This window comes from Solea senegalensis, linkage group LG7 (genome assembly GCF_019176455.1).
Source record: "Solea senegalensis isolate Sse05_10M linkage group LG7, IFAPA_SoseM_1, whole genome shotgun sequence".
NCBI lineage: Eukaryota > Metazoa > Chordata > Actinopteri > Pleuronectiformes > Soleidae > Solea > Solea senegalensis.
The window spans coordinates 24,565,895-24,583,474 of record NC_058027.1 but is presented as its reverse complement, the minus strand read 5'-3'; positions in this window follow the sequence as shown (position 1 = coordinate 24,583,474).

Below are 17,580 nucleotides of genomic sequence, written 5' to 3'. Positions count from 1 at the left end.
TAGTGCACAGGTCTTTTTCTATGCACAAGTGTTAGTGGGGTTAGGGTTAGGTCTAAAAAAAAAAGACAGGGTTAGGCAGTAAGTTACAGACAATGACATAAAAAAAAAAACATAGCATGGTGCTAAACAGTCAAACAGTTGTCAATCACACCAAAGTACAAACCACTAAGCAAACTAACTAACTATGGCTCGTATGCAGGAATTCTGACCCATAGGTAAGTTTTTAAAAAGTTAGTGTACAGTCTCACCCTGGAGATGACGTCACTCCCATTTACGGCTTGCAACTTCTAATGTAAATGGGATGCACCATAATACTAACAAGCTGAAGGGGTGAGGGGTGTAAGCGCATACACACTTCATTCAATAATTCCCCACTAATGCTTGTATACTGGGACAGCGATGACTTTACTGTGCATGGAAATGTGTCAACCATTGACTGCACTTGTCACAATGCAGCTGCAATAAACCTAAATTAAATTAACTTAAATTAAATGTAATAAAAAGATGTATTGTTAATTATCTCTCCCTATGAACCTCCATGCCATAAAATGTGATACGATTCTGTCCTCGTCCTCTGTATGGATGAAGCGATGGCATGAAGTGGGTAATGGCCATATAGGAGAGCACCATATGCTCCTCATGTCTGCCATCCAACTGTCATTAATGTGCATTACCTCTGCTCTCAACCTCATTGTGAAGTCTAATCTGAAGGCAATACAGGGCTGACCATGCGACATTAAGATCCACATTAATGGGCTCACGCTGACAGTATCTCTAATTGGTTTGCCATTTTCAGCGAATACACAGCTTTCAGGTCATGACTATTAAAACTACAGTATGTCACTTGAATTAAGCGATTGGGCCTAAATGATTCTTATAATATCCTGAATATTAAAGTGCTTGAAAGATGTAAAAACAGATTTTAAAACTAGGAGTTTAGCGAGGTGTACTTTCTCGCATGCCAACTGCGCGGAAAACAAGAGATTAACAACTACGTGCACAGCGCTGTTCACAAAAATGTTTTACGCGCTGGCAAACCGCAAAGTTAAGCATGAATTTGAGGCCAGATAAGCTAATTGGATGCAATGCCCGCAGTTAGCTTCAGCTGTGAGTGAGAGGCCTCACACCTAATTCCCGTTATTCAAACAGTCACACCCAGAGAGCGGTTAATTCACCGAAGGTGCGCACACACCCACTGAACAATGTGTAGCAATTAATTTCGCTCTCCCACCCACATCTGGCGCTTCGGTGTGACCCTGCCACTGCTGTGCCGTGTCGCTCAGGCTGGGCAAGCCTCTGCAATTTCACACGTAAGGGACCCCAATGAAACGTGAAAAGAATACGTGGCATTGTTAAATTGCATTAAAGAGTTTAAAACAGTAGATCTGCCCCGTTTCAGAGGAAACAAAGGAGTAAATTCACTCTAATGTTCAGTGACGAGATGTGACATAGTATAAAACGCACCCAGGATGCATTTTCACAGAGGGGAAGGTTTCATCATGAGGCACAATGTGATCACAATAAACACCTCAGGACAGAGAGAAGGAGCCTGACGCCTCAACGGGAGAGGCACCGAGGCACTGTGAGACTCTTCTGCATCATCTATCACTATGTCCCAGTTTATTTTGGACTTTTGCGTATTTATATTGACTTCAGAGTGAAGAGCTGGGTGAGTCTGAGCGACAATGAGAGTTCACAATACGACAGTTACCACGGTGATTCAATTAACAAACTTAGAAAGTAACAGAAAAACAAGCATCTTAATTTCAGTGGCTCAAATTTTAACACTTATGTTAGTGTTTTTTGATGAGCAAATCTCTTTTTTGCTGTTATTATTATATTATTATTATTATTATTATTATTATTTGCATGTGACCATTTACCCTACAATATTCATCAATTGTGTGCATCAGTTAAGAGAGGTGAACAAATCATAATTGAACATATTTACCACCCTGCTATTTAATGCCTCTGCCAAGACACATTGTACAGTATGCAGTGAAGAATACAATGGCAGCACACTTCAAATATGGACGCTGTTGCAAAGAAGCAACGGAAGGACTGCAAAGAAATAATTCAGGAATAGTATGTCGTTGACAGATAAATAAAGTTGGTTTGTTTTTGTATTTACAGTCTTTAATAGTTATATCTGGTTTTATCTAAGAATTCATTTTTGTTTTCTTGTGTCAAACAATTTACCTTGTATCAGTGGTTATTCCACTGGATTATCTTTAGCTTTTTAGGTGTCGTACTGGGGCGCAGGCCGTGTTTTTATGCTGTTGTACACACACCTTTTCACCCAATATCAACATGTGACATGGCACTAAAGAAGATGCAGCCGACATAAGCAGAAAATGAATGACTCGTGTACATTTAAAAACTCCCTTTTTTTGTTTTTTTTTATGTTTACTACTTTGACCCTACATGGAAAACATACCATCTCATCCTCCTCCCCCCTACACCACGCACCCCCCACTGTACAGACCTCACTGTGCCACTGTGCCAGTCACCCTGCTCTAGGGCTCTGGAGATATTTCAAACATATCCGGGAAATCAATCTTACAGCAAACTGAAGGAAAACATCGAATGTCATTGAGCAATAAGTATGAAGCCTGTCAGAGGTGTAGCTGAGAGCCGAGCCTGCAGTGAGTTAGGCCTGCTGGTGTCCCAGTGAGAGGCCTCCTCTATCACACATCAAACACACACACACAGCTGTTCTTCTTAGGGCACTGCACTGACTTCCATTCCTTTAACCGTAACCAGTTAATGCCTAACCCTAACTTCACTCTAACCACAGTTTGAATATTAGCCCTAAACTTAACTCAGAAATTAAGTTCTGCCTCATTGAGACCAGGTTTCGGTCTCCATGAGGACTACTGGTCCTGACAAGGTGAGTGTTTATGACAGAAAACTGTCCTAAAGACATAAGAAATACAAGCACACACACACACACACACAAACACACACACAGACTCATACAGACATTCATGTCATGTAATTATAATGATACACCACAGATTTATATAAACACAAGTTTTAATTTCAGTTAGGGCTGCTATTATTGATTTTTTAATTATATTATTATCATTATCATTATCATTATCCTTTATGCACCACATCTGGATTATTGATTTATTCTAAAAACTAATAAACCAACCAATAAACCAGCAAACCGGTCAATTTGCGTCACAAAATGACTGTAAATAATAAAATATAAAACTTTCCTGTGTCTGTGATACCATAATACAACACACTATGAACATAATTATAATTCATTATGATGCACAATGCAGTGCTGCATAATCATAGTTATAAATGCTATCATAACATTTATAAAAACAATAATTCAAGCTAATACCTACAAGGATGTATAAACAAACTCATAATGTGTCGTAAAGTGCATTTATTTAGTACCATTCATAAATAAATGTTTTAGAATAATAATCATCACACACTATAAAGCATATTATGAAGACTTACATGGATTTTGAGAGAAGTGTAATAAAACAAAATTAAGTGGTAATTGTACATTCACTGTACTGAGTATCTGATTTTTCTTTTAGCATTTTATTATATTTAAAGCCCACAAATATAATACAGATTCATGCCATGTTGCTCTCCCCGGTAAACTCAGAGTAGATGTCCTCAGTTACATGGTTCAGTGGTGTCCTGTACATCTACAAGCTCAGAAATGAAAAGTAGGAAGATGGATTTCAGCAGGCAGGCGGGGGAAAGGGGATAGAAGAAAGGCAAAGGCCAAGCCCAGACAGACAAGTGAAGGGAAGCAGAAGTTGATCAAACAAGATGTCACCACTGATGGGTCATTACACCCAAGTAAGCATTGGGACATTAGCTAGGCTTACACTGACCCCATATACAAACACACACACACTCCTTACATTTTCTCACTTTTTGTGTCAGGAACTACAGGATGCGTTATTGTCTTAGTTTTTTAAGTGTAACCCACGAGGCTCTTTATCACGGTACCACAATTCACATCAGTTCAGCGTCCCGACACTCCTAATTGGCCTGTCTTATATCCACATACACGTGTTTACATCTCCAGGTCAATTGAATTAGGTCTTATAATGAGCCTGGGTGCTGAATATATAACACGACTGAGCACATTGGGGCATAAACTGGCACAAATCAGGTGAATGCAGTTAGGAGTGTTTACACTTTACGGCACAAGCATCCAGTATTTGTTTCACAGTCCGATGGTGGAGTCATCCTGTTGCTCATTATCTTGACTCCAAGTCTGCGTGAAGATGAGAGCGTACACGTGTACGTGACACCACATCAGCGGGTCGGGAGGATCGAAAAAGCGACACTAATCTACAAATCCCTAGTGTTAGAGTTTAATAGTAAAGCTCAACCATTATTGCTTTTAAAGCTTACTCATTATTTAGCGCCACACACAATGTCCATATCACACAGCCACTGACCACATCACAGAGCACAGTCCAATTAGGACCTGGGGATGAAGGAAGGAAGATGAGATGTTAATGTTAAGAGGAACTTAGATGATTTTTCTAACAATAAGTGCGTGGCGTGAAGCTTGGATTAGAGATCTGCCAGTGATTTTGAGCAATAACAAAATGCTTTTACTGGCTGTCGATGAACACGGGAGCCTGAACAAGTGTTGTGATGTGAATACGACAGAGCAGGATAAGGATTTGATGGCCCTTAAGCTGTTCAGCGGCAGGAAACAGAGAGGTCAAGTACGTGTCCAATGTCCCGCATCAGTTAGTCAATTGTTATTCTTATTGTACTGTATAATGAACAGAATATAAAAGTTAATTTTAATTATTTCCCTGAACTATAGTTACCTGCTGCCTTTTAATGTGTCAAAAATGTCATTTTAATGACATACAATCATACCTGCGTACAAATATACAAACTTCCTGCATCACCCTCACTCAATCAGTCCAATTAACAATGTCTAAGTCATGAAGTCAGTGTCAGATTAGTGTTTCACATGTTCACACATGATGAGGTGAGTGTCCCACAGGGGAGCTCACATCGTCCATGTGTGCATTTAGACTAGTGAGTGGAACTAAAACCTGGCCCGCGAACCAACGCGCCCCGGCTCCATTGGGATGGACACACACATAAGCGACAATAACAACCAAATTAACCATGCACACATGCAGGCGCTGGCGTGTTGAGCTGATATCACTAAGCCGTGGGCTCAGTCAGCAGCTCCAGGTCCACCCTGGTCCACTGATTCCAGGGGCTACCGCAAGCAGTCATGCAGCCAGGAAACCGTACTGTGAAATTAGACCGGGGTGTGAAAGTGGAAAAACCTACATAAGCATGAGGTTGAAAACACGGCATCACTCGTCTGTCATTCGTGCAACTCAATGGCGACAAAATGCTGTCAAAAGAATTGTTCATGATCAGAAATGTCTTGGTTTCTCTTTGGCTGGGGTGGCTTAAAATTCTCCTTTATTTCTAACCGGAATTATTAAGCCATGCACGTATCAGATGTTCTTCAAAAAGGGAAAAGTTTTGTTGATCAAATCTTATTTTCTAACTTTTTTATTTGTAGAATAACCGACTTCATGCTGGCAACTATAATAGCATCCAACACTGTTTGATCCACACACACACACACACACAAACTTGGTTTTATATCTTCGTGAGGACACATTATTTACATAATACATTCCCTAGCCCATATCTGAACCATAAATATCACAAATAAGTGCCTAACATCAACCCTTAAACAAACCCTAAACCTAAACTAAACCCAATTCTAACTCTTACCCTTAAACCAGGTCTTAACCCTGGCAAAGTCCTTATAAGTTATGGGGCCTAGACAAAATGTCCCCACAAGGTCAAATGTCCCCACAAAGATAGGGTTTTTAAAATTTGTTGGACCTCACAACAATAAGTACACACACTATTTTAGTGAGGACACATCATAGACATATTGCATTCCCTCGCCCCTGCCCTAACCTTAACCATCACACTTAAGTGCCCAACCCGAACCCTGACCCTAAAACCAGGTCTTAACCCTGAAAAAGCCCTTTAAAGTTGTCAGGCCCAGACAAAATGTCCCCACAAGGTCATTATGGTTTTTCTCCTTATTACACTTTTTTTTTATTACACAATCTGTTTTTTATTACACAATTCGGCCAAAACAAAACGTTATCCCTAAACTCAACCATAATGAGTTCATGCATAATCCAAATCTTAACCTAACCAAAATCTAACATCAAACATTAATCTTGGCCTCAGATATGAGGTTGTGCCCCCTTAGGACCAGATTTGGGTCCCCACGAGGACGTGTGTCTCTCTGTGTCCTCATCACACACTCGCACATGTCACACAGATCAAACAAATAAATGATTTTCTTTGAAACCTCAACATGTTTCTTGCTCAAAACACAACACTGAGCACAGCAAACATCTCACGTACACTCACACGTCTTCCTGTTACCTGCACCTCTGGGGCCTTTCTTTGCGGTCTCGTCGGCATCTGAAGGTTGGAAACTCCACTTTTATTATCCATGATGACCACACACATGCAGAGAGACATGTACAGTACGGCAGCTGAGAGAGAGTCAACAACGGGCTGGCAGAGAGCTGGTCTACAGCACTCTCACCACACCAGACCTAGTTATACTCTGCCTGTTTGAGGTACACTGATTACTGATATTACACACACACACACACACTCACACACACATACTACCTTCACTGCAGGGTATGTGTAAACTCACCATGCAGAAGCAGGTCGCTGCATTAAACACAAGCATATGCTAGTAAGGAGTCTTACTATGATCTTGCACAAAGCACTTCACTAGACTGGGCTTCACCACGCTACACTGGTCTGTGTTTCACTGCGTTACACTGGGCAGAGCGGGCTAATGCTAGCCGAAACTGCCTGCCACCATGTGCACACAGCACAGGGCCTCGCTTGCTCGCAGATGCTAGGCTAGGCTAAAGCGTATCAAGGCCTCCTGCAGTCATTGGTGTGAGAGCCCATTTTCACAGTTCACACCCGACCTGCTAATGGCTCATCATTCATTCACGCTCGCTGTTGATTGTGCAGGCAGGGGGTTGGCCAATCGTACAGTTCGCTAATGTACCGTAACATAGTGAGGATAATCGGCGAGGGCAATAAGCGTGCTGATGTTCTGTTGGCCATGAAAACTGGTCTGGTAATCTGGAAATACTCAAGATCATCAGCCAAAGTTGTGCTTGTGAGTGGGAGCTGCGGGTTGAGGCAGGAATGGACATCGAGATCTAAACAAGACAAAGTTTCCACTGACTTCTGACTCTTTCTAACTTTGGTGGAGAACATTCATTAAGAACTATGTGAAATATATTATCTATCTATCTATCTATCTATCTATCTTAATCAGATTGTATAATCCTTTTAGGGCATATTTTTTAACCTGTCACATATCTTTATCACAGTGAAAATCCTTTCTAATATGAACTGCTCTACATAAGAAGCTAAAGTACAGCAGTTAGTACAATTATTATACTAATTAATGAGCAGGAAACTAAGTGAATGACTGCTCGCCCCAGGCAGTGTTGCACTGTTTTTTTAGTAAACACACATTTCACTTCACAAAATGAACATCAGCGTGTTTCACTGCACATATTCATGCTCTCACTTTTATTCAGAAACTCTAAGTGACGTCCAGTCTCTATCAGTTTAACATTTTCTGTGTCATTAAAGAGCTGTGATGCGCGCTGATGTAAAACATGTTGCATCTGCCTCCCTTACAGGTTTTTCACAGTGCATTAGGAGAGAACCTTGTCGGATCAGTCTCTGAGATCGCGCCACGTTTTCCGTGTGACTTCACGTGTTTACCCTGCGGATGAGTTCGACTCTGCTCCCCTGTCCATCTGCATATCCCAGCTCATCCCGGGAAGTCCAGTTCTGCCAAACATGACAAACTTCCTCAACTAGATTGGATTATATAGCATGAGAGGGAGTGTGCAGCCACAGCCACAGCCTCAGACTAAAACCTTCTCCAGGCGAAAGAGAGAGTGATAAAGTTAGTGCCAAGGAAGCATAATTAATGTTCTTAATTGGGCTTTTCCTTACAGTGGCGACTGATAGTCCACCCCTACCCAGCCATGGCTCCAGGGCCACTGCCATGTGCTGTCAATGGCACGTACCCATGTGCTTGTCTCATCTCATACAGTTGCTGGCCTTTTCTATAGCAACTAGGCATCTCAAAGAGCGTTCAGCTGCCGCCATGCAATGAATGACCACAACCAATGTCAAGCTGCAGAAGCAAAGCTGTCGCAAAGATCATACTATAAATCACATACTTTAGTGTCCTCATAAAACATTCCACAAAATTATACTCTGTTACTTGACAAAACTTAACGAGTTACACATTTTTAATTTATGCACTGGTGAAGGGTTTCATTCCTTCCATATCATCCTTTTTTGGTACTTTGAGCATTTTAATTTTTATCCATATTATGCGCTACTTTGTTGATATTTTTGAATTTTAGATACTTTATTAATCCCCTTAGGGAAATTATTCTTTGCATTTTCACCCATCCTAGAATTAGGAGCAGTGGGCTGCCACACTGAGTAGCGCCCGGGGAGCAATGGGGGTTGGGTACTCTGCTCAGGGGTACCCCAGCCCTTTAGACCTGGTGGGGACTTGAACCGGTGGCCTTCCGGTTACAAGCCAAGTTCCCTCTCCACTTGGTCACAGACTGCCCTATATAATTGAATATTGAGAGTTTGAATTTACTGTAACTGAGAGGTCAAGTGTGTAAGAAGAGGTGGTCAGCACGTTGGTTGAAACAATCGAGAGAGCAACAGGGAATGCAAATGCATTTTGCTCTGGATAAAAAGTCTGCGTACAATGAAATACAATGGTGTCCATGGCGAAGGTGTCAATGAAGTGACACCTTTTCTTTGCCCATATCTGTTGCTCAACATATTTAAACTTGTCTCATAAATTTACATTTAATTGAAGAAGAATTGTCACAATCCAGTCCATACCAGAATGTATTTTTTAAGAAATACCTACAAAAATCAAATATAATATTTATATATTATAAATATAAAATTATGTTATTGTATTTTGGGTAGTAGTGGCAAGAATTTTGCCTCAGATACTTGTGAATTAAAAGTGCACACCTCTTATTTAGAGATCAAGGCGATAAATAAGTGTTGTCATATTTCATCAACTAATAATATGCGTCATCAAATGTGACATTTAAAAACCTCCCAAAACTCAACAGACCTGTGTTTGAAATGTGTTTGGAACACCATTGCCAACAGCAGGTCGTTCCATTGTCCATCATTTTCACAGGTCGTTCTTCCTTCAGCTGCAGCTGCACAACAAGCACTGCTCTCAGGCAACCACATACAACAGGTTAGTCATCTAACATATTCTGGTGACTTAAAGTCTATAATTTTCTTATTTATAGTCTTTTTGTTTAATATTTTTCTAGTTTGCAAGTTTATTATTTACAAACATTAGTCATTTTATAAAACTTTATACCTGATGTGATATTCATGTTATGGGTCAAGTAGATTTTGCGACTCCAGATTTAATTATTTGTGCAGCGAGGGGTCAGAAAAATGGCTCTTTTGATAATAAGGGTTGCAGACCCCTGGTAGAGAATGTTCAAACGTAACATGGTTTGTGACAGAAAAAGTACAATAGAATTTTATTTTATTTTATGTTTTATGTGCCAGACTGACGGGAGAGCAACTCTTTTACTCCTGTATCAATAAAACATGTGTTTTTTTTATTATTATTAATATTCAGCCACCTCACGCCGCCTTCATTTCTGAACATGATCTGTTCCTGCTGTTGAATGATGAAGTGAATCATAACAAGCCTTTGTCCACAGATGGATTTAACCTCCCGTCTCCCCTGGAGCTCTTACTCACAAGCGCCCTCCACCTCCGCCTGACCTATGGCTCAGTGATGCTGGATGGGCAGCAGGGTGTGAAACCGCTGCTCTTGTGTACACCACTCCTGCTACACACGTCAATCAAGTGTGACTAAAAAGCGTAAAATGTATACTATATCCATGCATATACACAACATCCTGTTTTTAAAAGGCCCAAAGATCAGATAAATTTAACAAAGGACATGCTCATTGCCTATAAACCACATATTTCAGCTATTGTTATATCACATTATCACCATTTCATCAGTTATATGCAATAAAGGCAACATTATCCCCAAAGGAATGATGAACTAATTAAAGAAATCAAACATTTATGGTTTATTTACGACAAATCCTGCAATAGATGATTACATTTTAATCCTCATTAAAGAGCTATGTGGAATACTGTAGCACTGTAGGTGCCTTTCACTCACATCACAACTATACTCATCTTTGTTTTTACACTAATTCTCTCATCATTGCAATTATCTGTGCCACTGTATTTTCCATGTACCTTCACTATACCTTCCTTAGGTTTGTTATATGTTATCTATGTCGGTTAATAAGAAATACGGCAGAGGAATAAGGGCCGATGGTGGACATGAGAGAAGACAGAAATAGAAGTAATGGATCATCAAATGCAGATGCCAACTGCCATTACACATCGCTATCACCAACTACTTTTAATCTTTTTTTCCAATCACACTTCATTCCACCTAATCTATTAAATTTAAAGACATACTCAACACATGCCTTTAGGCTACAACAACATTTATTTATGCTAGAAAAATCATAAAAGCCATAATAATGGACTGTTCCTCTTGTGAAACATCACACCAGCAGGGGTCAGTAGTGCTCCACTCTTAAAGGCTCTGGTCGCCAACTGCATCAGTACCCTCCCACAAACCACAGTAGCTTTGTACAGAGGCTGTGCTAATTATGTAAGAATCATTTGTATTTTTTTCCCCAGAATTCTTCACATATAATTGTCTCGCTCCTATAATGGAGAACAGCAGTGTTATATTCTGAATAAAAAATAAATAAACAATAAAATACTATTGTAATTCCATGCTTCCAGCTTCTATTAAAACATCTGGACGAGCGTCAGTAACTGGCGGACAGTGATGGAGAGCTCTCATTTCAGGATCCTAATGAACTTATGTCAGAGTCAGAGGCTGAAACATCACCGATGCACAAAGGTCGACACAAACGTTACCTTTGTAATTGTTGGATTTAATCGTTTTTTTAATGTTCACCTCACTGACTGCAGCTATGCCATGACATTTTAGCCTCAATTTAATTTCCCTTCCCTTCTTTGTGCTAATTGGACGCCATTAACTTACTGTGTTATGTCTAACTTTTCTGTTTCTGTTGTCGCTGACCTTCATTGTCACTGTGACAATTAAAGAGAAATAGGCAGATAAAAAAGGGATTATAGGAAGGGTGACTTTAAATGATCATATCGCACAAAAAAAGTAAAAAAAAGGCTTTATTTGAACATCCATAAAACGTGTTGCTAATATGCCATGTTTCTTGGTTTCCATGGGCAGAGAGACGAGGTGGCAGCTTAGTGTCCAACACAGGGAGAGACTGACACACTTTCTCTGTGTTTTCCCCCTCAGGCAGAGAGCTAATTAAGGACTCTTTTTTCTATTTACTGTCAGCTCTTGGCCTCTGGGTGTGTATGTGTGTGTGTATATGTGTGTGTGAGAGAGAGAGGCTTCTTTTGCCCTATCTGAGACCGTTTTCAGTCACACCAGTTTAGCTGGGCCTTGCCATTTTATCTGCATTCAGCCGGCGGCCCTGTGATAGTGGTATTGCTGACCGCGATCTATTCGGTAAGGCTTCTCATATAAGGGTACAAAAGCCAGTGCTGCAGGGAGAAATGTGATTGTTATTATTACGTCCTCAATAGGACACAGATATCACAGTTTTGTGGACATTTAATGTTCATCAGAGCCAGAAGTGAAGAAGCCTCTTGAATGGATCTTCAAGCAAGTCCAGTTCTCTATAGATTATCACTTTCATCTTATCTTATATCATAATGTCATAATATTAGGTGCACTTTTTAAAATATTCTAAATAAACTTCAAAAGGATCGATTCATTATAATTTGAGTTGTACAAGTTGATTATATAAATCAGAATCATGATAGGACGTTATTTTTTATCAAACAGTCATATATATATAATCCTTGTCTTAAGCCATATAGGTCCAAACTCACGGCCCGTGGGCCCCCCAATTGATTTCTTGTGGCCCACCTCTTACGATCAAGTTATGATGACTTATTTATGTGTCTTTTTTTTTTATTTACAGACTCATATTGCAACATAAATATATTTTGATTGTGAACTATGTATCATTCCATATCAAAACAACTTTAATTTTGAAATTCTGTGAAATGTTGTCACAGAATATCATTATTGCCACATCATGACCTCCAAAAGTTTTTTTTCTTGACCGGCACCTGGTGGCCCCCAGGTCATTTGAGTATCAGACCCCCTGTCTTAAGCATTTGACATAATCATGAGCGCACTAAACACTAAACAATGACAAAAGTTTTTCTTATTGTCTGGAGAAAAATCACCTGCTCAGTAATAAAAAAAATGTTCTTGCTATTTATCATTTGCCAGTCCTGCCCAGCACCCAGTCCTCATTAAAACTGGATGTGCATGACTTTTACTATAGTTTTTAGCATATTACACACATATGCATTCATTTTGAGACTCAAATGGAATACAAGCAATTGTACATTACATGTCATTTAGCAGACGCTTTTATCCAAAGCGACTTACAATGGAATTAAGTACAATCAGCCAGGGGTGGGATCGAACTTGCGACCATGACATCTTTCGCACACAGGGTAAGGTCTTAACCACTGTAAGGGAATACAAGCAATTGTACCCCTGAAGTGCATCACATAAACAACATGTGCCCTTAACTAAAACACCCTTTCAACCATTTTTGGAAGCCAATCATGGTACAAAATGCACCTTAAACTGTGATGTGATATGGGGACCAGCATCAGCATCCACCTATCAGATACATTAAATCCAGAAAGTAAATGGTTTTCACTGTTGTGGCAGATTTGGAGGAATAACTCAACCTAATATCTGGGTTTTAATTGTGGAGCTGTTTTGTGTATGGACGACTGAAAATGGACTTTAAAGTAAAGTGGAAGACAACTTGCAGCTGCAGGATTTTTGAATGCTAGACGAGTAAATGTAATGGATTTTTAATGAGATTTCCCTTTTTTGTGGAAACACACATCAGAAATAAAGAATAACAAAATAGTAAATTTCTGTGAGAATAATACACAACTCCTTATTGGACATGCTGGGGTGTTTTTTCCATCTGCTTGTGTGTTGTCAAGTCAAATCTATTTTGCATCGCATTTTTTTTAGCGATTAAAGTAGCAATAATTGTGCAGAAGTCACAAATGGACTGTTTTTCTTATGTTTTTGTTCATAAAAACGAGCCAAGCCAACTTTGAACTGTGACGTATTTACAAATGTCACAAATTCAATCCTATTTTAAACATTTTTACTTACTTTTACGTACTTTTTGCTCAAGTGTGTGTTTATATAGTTTATATTAGTTTTTTTTATCAGATTGCCTAGGTTGTGCTGAAAAAAAAGCATTCTATATTGACATTCTATATTGCACATTCTTATAGCCTCTGTATATACTCTCATGCAAAAAACAGCCCGGTTTTTTTATCAGATTGCCTAGGTTGTGCTGAAAAAAAGCATTCTATATTGCACATTCTATATTGCACATTCTTATAGCCTCTGTATATACTCTCATGCAAAAAACAGCCCAAATCTACAGGTTAAAGGCATATTTGGTTGAAACAGTATTTTGGCAGTTCATCATTTCTGACTTGCTGTTATTCTCTCATTTAAACATCTCTTGAATCCGACTTAAACATGACAAGCGTTCCTAATAACGTGCCCACTGTCGATGCTCACGTGCAGTTAAGCCGACAGTGGACATCCTCCCAACATCTGCTGATGTTGATCAAACAGAACCTGCGGTCCCCCACCGGTGCCAAGCTGATTCAAACAGTACCTCAGCAGGACTCTCTTTACGGGGTTCCACCACGGCTCCATTTGTTGGTGACAGCACTTGCTGCAGAGGTGACACACCACACTGACAGGGGCACCTCCAGCCTCCTCCCCACCAACATCCACTCACCCAGCGGTGGTGCCCCAGTGGGCCTTGTACCTCACCCACGTCAGTCAATAAAACCGCAGGTGTCCACACACATAGACTTACACACACACACACACACATCATTGACAACCTGGAAATGTTAAGGGGGGTAACAACAGGACAGAGAGGGGAAAGTAAGTGAAAGGAAGTAAGTGATGGAAGTGTTTCACCGGTGTCTGAGCAGCAAGCACAACATGGAGCACTCTCATTATGTGCTGTTGTGTCTGACAGCGACAGTGTTGTAGCTGTTATATGGGAGTTGATGACCCAAGTGACCCGGAAAGCAAGGCGTGGCCCACACAGCTGTGGTCACCGTGGCGATCTCACACAGTGTAATTAATGCACACATTTAGAGGTGCCTGTCTACGCACGCGCGTGCGTGCGAACACTCATGGAGGGGCTTGCCTGCTTATTACAACCAAACAGTGAGTTACAGTCTGTCAACAGAGAGCTCTGGGTAATTTCCCATCATGCCTCATCAGGAACAGTGGGGAGCCAAGAGCCTCGCCACATCAGCTCACACTCGGACCTGGGTAGAAAATTACCATCATTAAACAGCAATGCACGAGAGAGAAAGAGAGAGAGCGAGAGAGAGAGAGAGAGAGAGAAAGAAGGAGCCAAAAAAAAGGAAAGCCCATGACAGACAATGGGACAGAGAGAGAAGAGACAAAATGGGAAATACACAGAGACAGAGATTGAGACAATTGTAAATGTCAAACGCATGATGCAGTATTGATCAAGGGGATGTTCCCCGCGTCTCACATGACAAATCTATAATAACAATTTCAGCTTGACAAAAAAAACAACAGAAAATAAACGTGGAAATCTCTCTTTCTGTGTCTGTTTTTGTGTCCGTCTCATTAGCGAGAAGCTGTGATTGCATCGGATTGAACGGTCGTGCTGTATCGATCGGGACGAGCCTCTGAGGACTAATGTCATCAGTGTCCTCTGGTGAAGGGTGAGATTAGCAGCGAGACAGGTGGAGGAATTAGCAGGAGTATTGTGCTCTCTTTGGTGGTTCACGTATAAAGTCTGGCTGCTGCATTTTGGACAAGTTCTTGTGTAGTTTGTGTAGAAAAAACAGGTTCAAATCAAACTAAGATTGGAACCCGAGACCCTCTTACTGTGAGGTACCAGAGCCGACTCCTGAGCTCTCATCGCAGGTCTGATTAAAGCAACTGTGACACAAAATATAGAATATACGAGGAGGTAATACAATTGCAGAGTACTACTTTACTACATATCTGTAATATCCAACCAGCTGTGACAAGTTCGTGCTGTTCAACTTTTCTCCTGACAATCTGCGGGTCGTGCAGCTCCTCCTGTCATCCTGACAGCTTCACTAAAGCCTCCGCCTCCTCTTCACTACTCCCGCCATCTTCATGTCTTTTAATGTGTTTACCTTCCTCTCCTCTGCCATTACCTTTGGTGTCCCCCTGCACATAATGTCTGCAGCTCTCTCTCCCTGCCTCCCTCCCTCCCTCCCTCTTCCGTGTTTTCCTGCTTTTTCCAGTCCCATAGTCCTCTTTTACTTTCCTCCGATGTCTCTCCTCTCCTCCTGTTGAAAATGACAAAAACAGCATCACTTGATCACTTGAGTGAGTGCTCACCTGGCTGCTCAGCTGCATGGCCCAAGATGAGACGCAGGCAGAGATTAAAAGAAAAAAGAGAGAGATTGTAAAAATAAGGGTTATAGAGAGAGAAAGAGAGAGGCCCAGGAGGAGGAGAAGGAGAGAAATGGATATATGCAGCACACATTTGCACTTTGCACTACCCAATGACCTCAGCCCATCACATACTGTAACTTTACTTATAACACACACAGCTTCTATTCTTGTGTTGACTTTCATTCATTCATTCATTCATTTATTTGGAAAACCTAAACAAAGCTTAACTCTTAATGCTCATGCGGCACGGAGCTGTGCCGCAGGTGCACCCATGGCAAATTGCCGTGGGAATAATACACAACTCCTTACATGGATATCCTGAGGGTGTGTGTTTATAGGTCACATATTCAAGCTTTAAAAAATGTGTGTGTGTGGGGGTTCGTCTTCTTCTGCGTTGTTGAGTCAAAGTTAAGATTCATTTTATGTCACATTTTCAGTAGCGATATAATGTATCAATAATTATGCAGTAGTCACAAAATTAGACCGTTTTTCTTTCATTTTTGTTCATAAAAACGAGCCGAGTGAACTTTGAACTGTGACGTGTTTCCAAATTTCACACATTCAATCCGATTTGAAACATTTTGAGTACTTTTTGCTCACGTGTGTGTGTATAGTTGGTGAAAATAATTTTTTTGCCAAGGTTTGTCCTGAGAAAAGACACTATATTGCACATTCTTATAGCCTCTGTATATACGGTACAATTTAACATAGTAATGTAAAATAGCTGGCAAAATGATCTGCGTTCTAAGGGTTAACCATAACCACAATTTCAAATCTTGAGGTTCTGCCTCATTAGGAGGCTGTCATGAGGACTACTGGTCCTGACGAGGTCAGTGTTTATGCCAGGAAAGGTCCTAAAGAGTTAACAAATACAAGTACACAAACAACACACACCGACACACACACACACACAGATGCACTCTTAGAGAGGAGGAAAGAGAGAGAGAGAGAGTCTTTGCATGGATGACCCAGTTGGGCTTGTGCCAGTTCTGGAAGAGCCTGGAGCCAAAGTGTAGACCTGGACACACACACACACACACACACACACACACACCATCTGGTCCCGTGCCTTTTAATAACTGAAACAAGGCACAAGATGTAGGCAGCATGGTGCATGGTTTCCCATCAGCCTGGCAGTGAGGGAGAGCAGTAAGTAACAACGGCAACTATAGCCTTGAGGACAGTAAATACACAGAGCATTACAGGTGTAGACGGGAACACATGGCCGAGGCCGATGAGGCCCCTGTTGCAGAAAAATCTGCCGTACAGTGTGATGCTTTGGGTTTTAACGCCGGGGTGTTCAGAAGATGAATTCTTCCTCGTCCTTTGCTCTCTCTCTACCTCTTTTTTCCCCCCCTCGCCTCCTCTCTGTCTTTCTCCCCTGCTGCGTACAGGAGTCAGTCTGACTTTTGATCCTGACATCTGCGTCTTGCAGGAATGTTTGTGTGCTCTCTCTGCCCTCAGATGTAGCTCCAGGAACTAATGGAATGTGAAAGAGGCAGACGGGCTTCTCATCTGAAAAACACTGCCCTCTCTCCCTCCATACACACGTGTGTGTGTTTGTGTGTGTGAGCTGAGAGGGCATTCTTGCTCCCACATACACTGTCTGCTTCCATCCAGCCTTTTTCATCGCATCCTCAAAATAAAATGAAACGGAAAAGAGGGGGAGGGGGAAAAAAGACGATAAATGAGTTGAACATCTCAATTTGTGTGTGTGTGTGTGTTTTTCACATGGCAATATGGAGCATGGTTTCAGATCAGCTAACCTTTGAGCTGTAGTGTACGGGTTAATCCCACAACTCCTTCAC